This window comes from Heterodontus francisci, chromosome 14, assembly GCF_036365525.1.
Source record: "Heterodontus francisci isolate sHetFra1 chromosome 14, sHetFra1.hap1, whole genome shotgun sequence".
Classification (NCBI taxonomy): Eukaryota; Metazoa; Chordata; class Chondrichthyes; order Heterodontiformes; family Heterodontidae; genus Heterodontus; species Heterodontus francisci.
In genome coordinates this window covers 20,013,755-20,023,016 of record NC_090384.1, presented here as the reverse complement: position 1 = coordinate 20,023,016, position 9,262 = coordinate 20,013,755, and positions in this window count along the sequence as shown.

The following is a 9,262-nucleotide window of genomic DNA, read 5'->3' as shown; positions in this document are numbered from 1 at the left end:
TGAAGAGGGAAGAACTCATCATTCCACAGCACTACTTGACTATTTGACTGTACCTTGCCAGCTCAGAGACTGGAACTGCACATACTTTACAGAATAGGCACGACAGGTCTGCACTCAGAGACTCACAGGACAGCAGTACCCAGGAGCATATCAGAGAGATGGAACAGCCCAGGAAGAAGCCTTTTAGAGGGAGAACTTGCATTCTAGCCTGCTTCAGAGACCACAGTTTAAGACTTAAAGGGCACAGTCTACAATATTTATATATACCAAGATCTTTTCAATGCACTGTACAGTCTGCTAGTGAACTTGGCACAATGGCAGAGTATGGAGGAATCCAGCACCAGCTTGTCATTGAGCATGGCATTGAGACCATGCAGTCAATCATACAGCAAATGGCCAGCTTGGTGAAAACTGCAGTAGGGCCCCCAATGATGGTGCTTCAGGTAATCACTCAGATAGCTTCCCTGGGTGCTCAGACTGCTGCCACCATGGCTATATGGCCTACAATTTCTTCAGCCTTTCATTTATGAAGGAGAGCATGGTTAGGAGTGTGGCGAGCATGGATGGAGTCTTCCACAGCAATACTATACTCCTTCACTGTTCTCACACTGACCAGTGGGAGTGTAGAGATGCAATACTTTGACAGTGGCATTGGCTCCATGGCAGTGACTGATGATGCCCTTTCTCAGGATGACAGGACGTCTGATTCCGTGCCAGCCTTTGTTGGTTCCACATAGCCAGTTGGCCCTAGAATTCCTCAGCCGATGCCGAAACATAGAAATCTGCAGCTCGGACCTCAATAGACAGAGCTGTTTGAGGCCCCCCACCATGGCTATCTCAAGTACACTCTGTGGATGATCAGTTGCCTTCCAGTTCTTGGCTTCTGTGACAGGAGACCCACCTCAAGGAGCACCAGAAAAGGTAAACATTCAGAGAGCAAATACTAAAGGATTGCACTAGGGTGATTCCAGTTCAACATTAAGAGAAGGGAAAGGTGTTAAATACAGAATTTACAAGATGTGAAGTAAAAAGGGTTTTTTTTGCATTGATGTTGGGCTTCATATTCTTCGTTATTTAAGAGGAACATTCAGGAGGCAGTGGTGTTGCAGGGCATTCAGAATGTGGGTGGAAGGATCGGACCATTGCTTTGCGGGAAGGGTATCTTAAGAGAATCTCTCAATAATTTGTTGCCTTACAGTTCTAGCAGCTGGCAGTCCTGCTTTGCCTTTCTCATCATCCTCCTCTTTGTCATCCCAATTTTCAGCTTCCTCCTTCAGTTCTTCCTTCTGTGGTGGATGCAAGGCTTGATCCCAGTAAATGATAAAATTGCAGCATGCAGAAAATCATTCCACATCTGGAGATTCTTGCAGAGCTATATTGCAGAGCTCCTCCAGATCAGTTTTGACATCAGAACATTTGCTTGAAGAGAGAGCTGTATTTTCTACGTAGTATCATTGTTTTGGTACTTATGGTTTTGTGCCCGGGTTCTTGAGAGCAGTCATTAGCCAATATAATTATGTGTGTAATTATGTATATATAATATGCTCGGAAGGAGTCGTGAAGAAATAAACAGTGAATTGGAGGAATTATGAATAAAAAATCAACTGTTAAACTGAACCACAAGAACATGGACACTTGTACCACAGACAAAATGGAGAAGTGATCAGGTGACCCCCCCCCCCCCCCTCCACCTCCCTGTACTGGAAATATCCAGCTCTGTCTGTGAGGATGAAACTCGTTGACCTTGTCTGAAATAGCTCTGGGGAGAACCCACTGAAATTGAAAGGAGCATCATTGCATGTTGATGACTTCTATCTACATGAATAAACTAGCAAAAAGTTCTGGAGACAGACTGACTCACAGCCCAAATCAAAATGAAGAGGGTAAAGTAGCGCCATTTAATCAGAATGGTCTCCATTCTGACATCAATAGATAGCCATGATTTCCATACCCTGATCTATTATGTGATCACACCATGGGAGACGGCCATGTGTCACCTAACAGAAACCCAAATGTGATGGATGTTTTACCTTAAAAGGTGGTCCTCTGGAGAGAGTGAGGAGATCAAGCCAAGACCACAGCAAGCCAGTTTCTAGCCAGAGGCTGTGAGAGGGATCCAGCTAAACAGAAGAACCTTGCTGAACAAGAACTAAACAATCATTAGAGCAGAAAAATCACAACGTGACTTTCAGACTCTCCATCTGTGAAGGTAAACCAAATTCACACCACAAACTTTGGGCTGAGTTTTAACTGCTAGAACTCTACACCACCTCAGCAAGTTCAAGACTGCAAACATCCAGTCCTGCACCTTTAAAAAGACTTTTCTCCCAAGAAGACACAACAGTATTCTGTAAACCATTATTTTCTCTCTATCTATTCTTGTGTATGCATGCGTGTATGAATGTGTGAGTGGGTAAAGGTTGCGACCATTTGGAATTGTTTAAAGATGGTTATCTTTTTTTAACCCACAAGAAAACCTGTCATTTGTCTGTTTATTTGACCCTAAAAACTCTGAGGGACTTACACACCTTTTTAACAAAACACAACTGCAGTCAGTTGGGAGGTGAAAAGTGGAGGCCACCCACACCACTTACCACCTATCTGTAACAAGGACCAAGTACAGATGTTTCATTTCTACTTTACTGCTAGCTTTGTGACTTGTGCAATTTGACATTTATATAGCTTATTTCAGGATTTCACTATGCTATCTGTGTGTAGCATATGATTTGTATGCTACTATTCTTCTGAGCTCAGCTCTCAAGGATTTAAATTCAAAGGCCATCAGAGAAGGAAGGTATAGATTAGATTTCAAGTGGGAACTCTGGAACAGCGCCCTGCTACAATGTAAAAGTATGACAATCTACTGACTGCACTCATTGTTCCTGCGACAGCTCTATTTGAATTTACCAGGGTCATTGCCAAGTTAGACTAGTGCTTACATTCTTGAGGGGCTATAATCCATTTGACTAAAAGCTGCCACTGGAGTCAGGCTTTGTTAAAGAAGAGAACGTGGGAGCAATCATACAGCAAGGAGGCATGAGAAGGATGGAACAGAGAGGAAGTTAGAAAATTAGCTTGAATTCAATCAAGATGATCCATTGAAGTGAGGTTGCATTTATTATTTTATATTTTTATACTATTAGACTAAGACGAGTTGTATTGATGGAAATAAGTGGAAATGATCATAACTACCGTTTTACATTCACCACACTAGAATAAAGCAGTTTAACAATTTGCATCAAACCTTGCCTCACATAATAGTAATTCAGTTCACTGTTGGGGGTTTGAAGAAATATGCATTGGAAGAGACATGTGCCTGATCCACATCACAATATTGTGACATCTCTGGTTGTGCTAATAAAGGTGCTGATATAGGGCACTGTGAGTCAACCCTCTTATAACACGAAGATGCTCAGACCACTGAAGGGAGTGACTGATGTCACTGAACTTGAGGGGTATCTACAGAAAACTCCAATTTGTAACAGCATCATCAATGTTCCCTTGAAAGTTTAGTTGTCGTGTCCGTCCCAATATCTTGAGTGTGCAGGCACTTTTAAATGTTTTTGCGCAGCCACACACACACGTGTTATTTATCCCAGAGCAAGGCCTACGTGGTACCTGCCAGTCTGCTGTGTAGTACTGGACCCACTCAGCTTAGTGGAAACATAGATCACCATATGTCCTGATTAAACAGCATGGGTTAGAAACAGAGTAAAGCTCTCACTACACTGTCCCATCAAACGCTCTTGGGGTCAAATATAACATAGATTAGATGGAGGATGAGACTCCCACTATGATGTTCCACTGATGCCTCCCAGGTCAACTACAGCACAGGTTAGATGCAGAGTAAATCTTGCTCCACACTGCTGCATCAAATATTCCCAGGTCAGGTATAGCACGGATTTAATAGAAGATGAGCCTCCCAATATTCTACTTCATTGAGGCATCCCATGCCAGGTGTGGTGAGAGGTCGATGCAAAGTAAGGATCTGTTTACATTGCCCCATCAAGGATGCCCTAGTCAGGAACACAACTGGCTAGCCGTTGAGTAACTCTACCTCTGTAAATCTACCTCTGCTGTGCTCCATTAAGCATTCTTGGGTCAAGCATAGCAATGGTTTGATACAGTGTAAATCTATCACAATATTGCCCAAACAATGTAACTAAATCCGAGGCCGGAATTTAACCCTTGGTGGATGGGAGCCGTCCATCTACTGAAAAGTCGGTGGCAAACTCGCATCCACCTGACCTGGGGATCCGATCTGCATTTTGCGGTTCCCAGGCCTTTAGTTGGTCTGAGGCGGAAACTCCACCTCATTGAGGCAGGAAGTCCTGCCTAATGGAGCTGCTGGCCAATCGGAGGGCCGGCAGCTCTCTGTCCCAGCAGTGCCACCGGGAGCGGTGGCTACTGCTGGGACTGCAACCCAGCCATCGCAAAGAAGATAACGGGGAGCCCTGGAACCAAGGTAACTTTTTGGTACCTCGCCGGGGGTGATCGCTCTGGTCCCGGCGAGGCAAGGGTGGTCGACTGGGGGGACGGTGGGGGGGGGGTGGGTGGCTAGGTGTGGAGGGGTGGTTGGGGCAGTGGAGGTAGCCCTCCATCCGGCACAGGGTGCCTGATCATGAGGGCCCTCCCAAACAGGCCTTTAGAAAGCCGCCTGCTTTTGTCAGGCAGCTTCTCTCAGGCCTGGGCTGCCCGACCAGCCATGGGTAAAATCCCCGTGGCAGCAGGCAGAGGCCCTTAAGTGGCCACTTAAGGGCCTTGATTGGCCTGGGGTGAGCAGGCTGTTTTGCGTTGTCGCTGCCCTGCCTAAAGTGGCAACAGAGGTGGGATTGGGTCGGGAAGGGCCCCCCAACCTTCCCGCTCTTTTGGGGGGGTTGTAAAATTCTGGCCCTAATCTCAGAACAAGCTCCCCAATACACCTTTATGACATTTGTTTATGCTATGGTAGCACTCAGTGTGAGAACAGCAGGATTGCTGAATGGAGCTGTTTGAATGCATATAAACTAGGAACAGTGATGAAACAGCCACAAATCCACTTCAGTTAGGCCCCTTATGTACAGTGGTCCCTTACAATTCATCAGCCTTCTGCTGGAGGATTTCCCAAAAGTCGATAGAGTAATTGGGGGTGCAGATTTCACTGCAGGTTAGGGTTTCCCTTCAAAGTGGCACATGTGGCAACTCCTCCAGTACTCCACCTAATCTTTGTGGAGTATCGGCCAGTCAAACTGTCTCCTGCCACTGCCCTGTCTCTCTGACCTCCTTCGGTCTTTCTTTCACTACTGGGGAAGCTACCGCCTTCGCCCCTGCCAGATCATTGCCGAGGAGCAGGTCAACCCCGTCCACAGGCAAACGAGGGACATTCCCTACGGTTACCGGTCCTGAAACTAGGTCGCACTCCAAGTGCACCCGACGTAAAGGTACGGGCGTACACTGCCCTGCAATACCATTCACCACCATTCTGGTATTTACTGCACTCATTGGGGAAAGGTCAGGCCTTTTCCCAGTAAAATTGATCTAGTGGCCCCTGTGTCTCTCAGGATTATTATGGGCTTGCTTGCCCCACTCGACGGGCATGGGGTTACTCTCCCTTCAGACACAAAATCCTGATAACCTTCAGGAATCCTATTACATTTTCCTGCACCCACGGCAGTATGTTTTCTGGGTCCTATTATTGCTGCAGTTAAGGCCACAGCTTGTTCTGCTGTGCTTTCCATCAGGGTTCCTTCTCCTGCACTGAGCGGGTGTGCCCTGATTAACCCCATAGGTTTTCCCCGTAGTTTCCAGCAGTCAGCTCTTAGATGACCTGCCTTAGTGCAATGGAAGCACACAGGCTCCGGGTTTCACTCCTACTTGCAGCACCTTCCTTTTTGGCTGGAGGAGGGCCCCCCTGTGTGTCCTGCTTTTCTTTCTCTCCCAGAACTGCTTGGGCTCCTATCACCTTCCCAGTCTTTGTCCTTCTCGGATTTGTGGAGGTCATAGAGTCATAGAGTTATACAATGCAGAAACAGGCTCTCCGGCCCATTGTGTCTGTGCCGGCCATCAAGCACCTAACTATTCTAATCGCATTTTCTAGCACTTGGCCCGTAGCCTTGAGTGCTATGGCATTTCAGGTGCTCATCTAAATACTTCTTAAATGTTGTGAGGGTTCCTGCCTCTACCACCCCTTCAGGCAGTGCATTCCAGATTTCAACCACCATCTGAGTGAATTTTTTTTTCCTCAAATCCCTCTAAACCTCCTGCTCCTTACCTTAAATCTATGCCCCCTGGTTATTGACACCTCCGCTAAGGGAAACAGTTTCTTCCTATCTAACCTATCAAAGTCCCTCATAATTTTGTATACCTCAATCATGTCCCCCCCTCAGCCTTCTCTGGTCGAAGGAAAACATTCCTAGCCTTTCCAGTCTCTCTTCATAGCTGAAATGCTCCAGCCCAGGCAACATCCTGGTGAATCTCCTCTGCACCTTCTCCAGTGCAATCACATCCTTCCTATAGTGTGGTGCTCAGAACTGTACTCAGTACTCCAGCTGTGGCCTAACTAGTGTTTTATACAGCTCCATCATAACCTCCCTGCTCTTATATTCTATGCCTCGGCTAATAAAGGCAAGTATCCCATATGCCTTATCTACCTATGCTGCTGCATTCAGTGATCTATGGACAAGTACATCAATGTCCCTCTGACCCTCTGTACTTCCTAGGGTCCTACCATTCGTTGTATATTCCATTGCCTTGTTAGTCCTCCCAAAATGCATCACCTCACACTTCTCAGGATTAAATTCCATTTGCCACTGCTCCACTCATCTTACCAGCCCATCTATATCGTCCTGTAATCTAAGGCTTTCCTCCTCACTATTTACGACATTACCAATTTTCATGTCATCTGCAAACTTACTGATCATGCCTCTTATATTCATGTCTAAATCATTAATGTACACTACAAACAGCAAGGGTCCCAGCACCGATCCCTGAGGTACACCACTGGTCACAGGCTTCCACTTGCAAAACCAACCCTCGACCATCACCCTCTGCCTCCTGCCACTAAGCCAATTTTGGATCCAATTTACCAAATTGCCCTGGATCCCATGGGCTGTTACCTTCTTAACCAATCTCTCATGTGGGACCTTATCAAAAGCCTTACCGTAGTCCATGTAGGCTACATCAACTGCTTTATCCTCATCTATACATCTAGTCTCCACCTTGAAAAATTCAATCAAGTTAGTTAGACATGATCTCCCCCTGACAAAGCCATGCTGACTATCCTTGATTATTCCCTGTGGAGATTAATCCTGTCCCTCAGAAATTTTTCCTATAGTTTCCATACCATTGATGTTAGACTCAATGGCTTGTAATTACCTGGTTTATCCCTGCTATCCTTCTTGAATAGGAAAGGTTTTCCCTGGGGGAACTGACTTGCATACTAAAGCAAACTCATTAGCTAGAACTGCGGTTTGCCTGGCTCTATACATTTTTTGTTTCTCCAAATGAGTCTTTATGGAGAGTGCGACAGAGTTTTTAAATTTCTCTAGCAAAATTACCTCTCTGAGGTTTTCATAGCTGGTCCAAAAGCCAGCTGCTTACTGCTCTCAAACTCCACGTAAGTTTGATCAGCTTGCTTCCTGAGGGTTCGAAGCTTCTTGTGGTAGGCTTCCAGTGCAACCACATATGCCCCGAGGATAGCATTTTTGGTCAGTTCATAATTTGATGAACTCTCATCTGACGACAGGGAATAAACCTGTTAGCTTACTTTGCAGCAGAAGAGTTCAGCTCTCAGCTGGCCATTTTAACTACCTTGTAGGTTTCTCAAAAGGTACGTCTCCTTCACTGAATTTTCGAATCAATTGGGAATTTTTTTAAAGCTCAATACACAGCCCTGAATTACTATTCTCCATATTGGCCATGCTTTCACTGGGGTTACTCTGTCGCCCCCTTAGTTAATTCAAACCACCTCAGCTCTTTCCTCCCATTCCTTCTGGAAATTTCTTTCATTTTCTCCTCTCTTTTTCTTTCTCCTGTCTCTCCCTTTCTCTCTCTCTTTTCCTATCTTCTAATTCAAGTTTCCTCTGTTCCAATTGTATCTTTGATAGCAATACCCTGTCGGTGTCTATTTCTAACCCTGTCTCTACTTCTTCGGATTCAAGCGAAAAATGGTTGGCCACTCGTCATAGGAGTTCGGACATCCTAGCCTTGGCAAGGTCAGTGATCCCACACTGCTCAGTCATATATCTCAACTCTTCCATAGACAGTGCCTTTAATTTATCCCAAGTTACTTCACCCTGGCTTGGGGAGTTACTGGCTTCAGTTGCAGATATGTTACTATTCTAGCACACACAACCACAAGAAAACCTGTGTTGAAATCATTTATTTTTTTGATTGGTATCAATTTGACTTCCCGCTTCCAATTTCTCGTTTGTCTGTGGGTCCAATCTGGGACGCTAGCTCCCAAATTTCTGTTCCGACCAGGTGAGGCAGGGGTCTAGGGCTCCCCGCTCAGCTTTTTCCTGGTTTGGCCGTAACAGGGTTAAACTTTGAAAACACCATGTTTTTAGCTTCCCCTCAGTGAATCCTTACTCACTGCTCTCTAATTGTAATTGCAAAGAAATCAACCAGACATGTTTTTCTCAGATTTAAACAATGTGTAAGTTTATTCACCTTAAAACTTAAACTTAGTTAAAACTACTAAGAATATGCGATGTGACGCAACCACACTAGCATGCATACTCAAAAAACATACACACACAAATAGAGATAGAGGAAGCGAAAGAATTAAGGGGGAAAGGTTTTAAGTAATAGATGGTATTCAGTTACTGGTTCTGGGTTAGATGTAAAGCCTTTGATTGAATTTAAGTCTTGCAGTTCTCATTGGTGCCCAGCGTACACTTTCAGACTTGTTTCGCTGGTACTGCAGGAGTCTTCTGGCTTGAGGCTTGGGCTATTTCCGTGGGTCCTTGTAACTTTGCGTGTGAGAGACCGAGAGAGAGAGAGACAGACAGACAGAGGGAGTGGTCTCTTCTTGAAGTTCAATTGCAGTCTCTTCCTTTCTGTGTCAGGCACAATTCAAAAAGTCCCAGGTTGGCCAGCAAGTTAGTCATGTGACTAGCTCCTTGTTTGGAGCAGCCTCGCCTGCAAGGTTTGTGGTGACCTCCAAGCTTACCAGACACTCTCAGTGGGGGTGGGGGGGGAGGGGCGGTGGTAGGGGGGCTGGTGTGGGGGGTGGAATCCTGTCTCTTACACATTCAATGACTCTCAATGTCTTTTGATCATC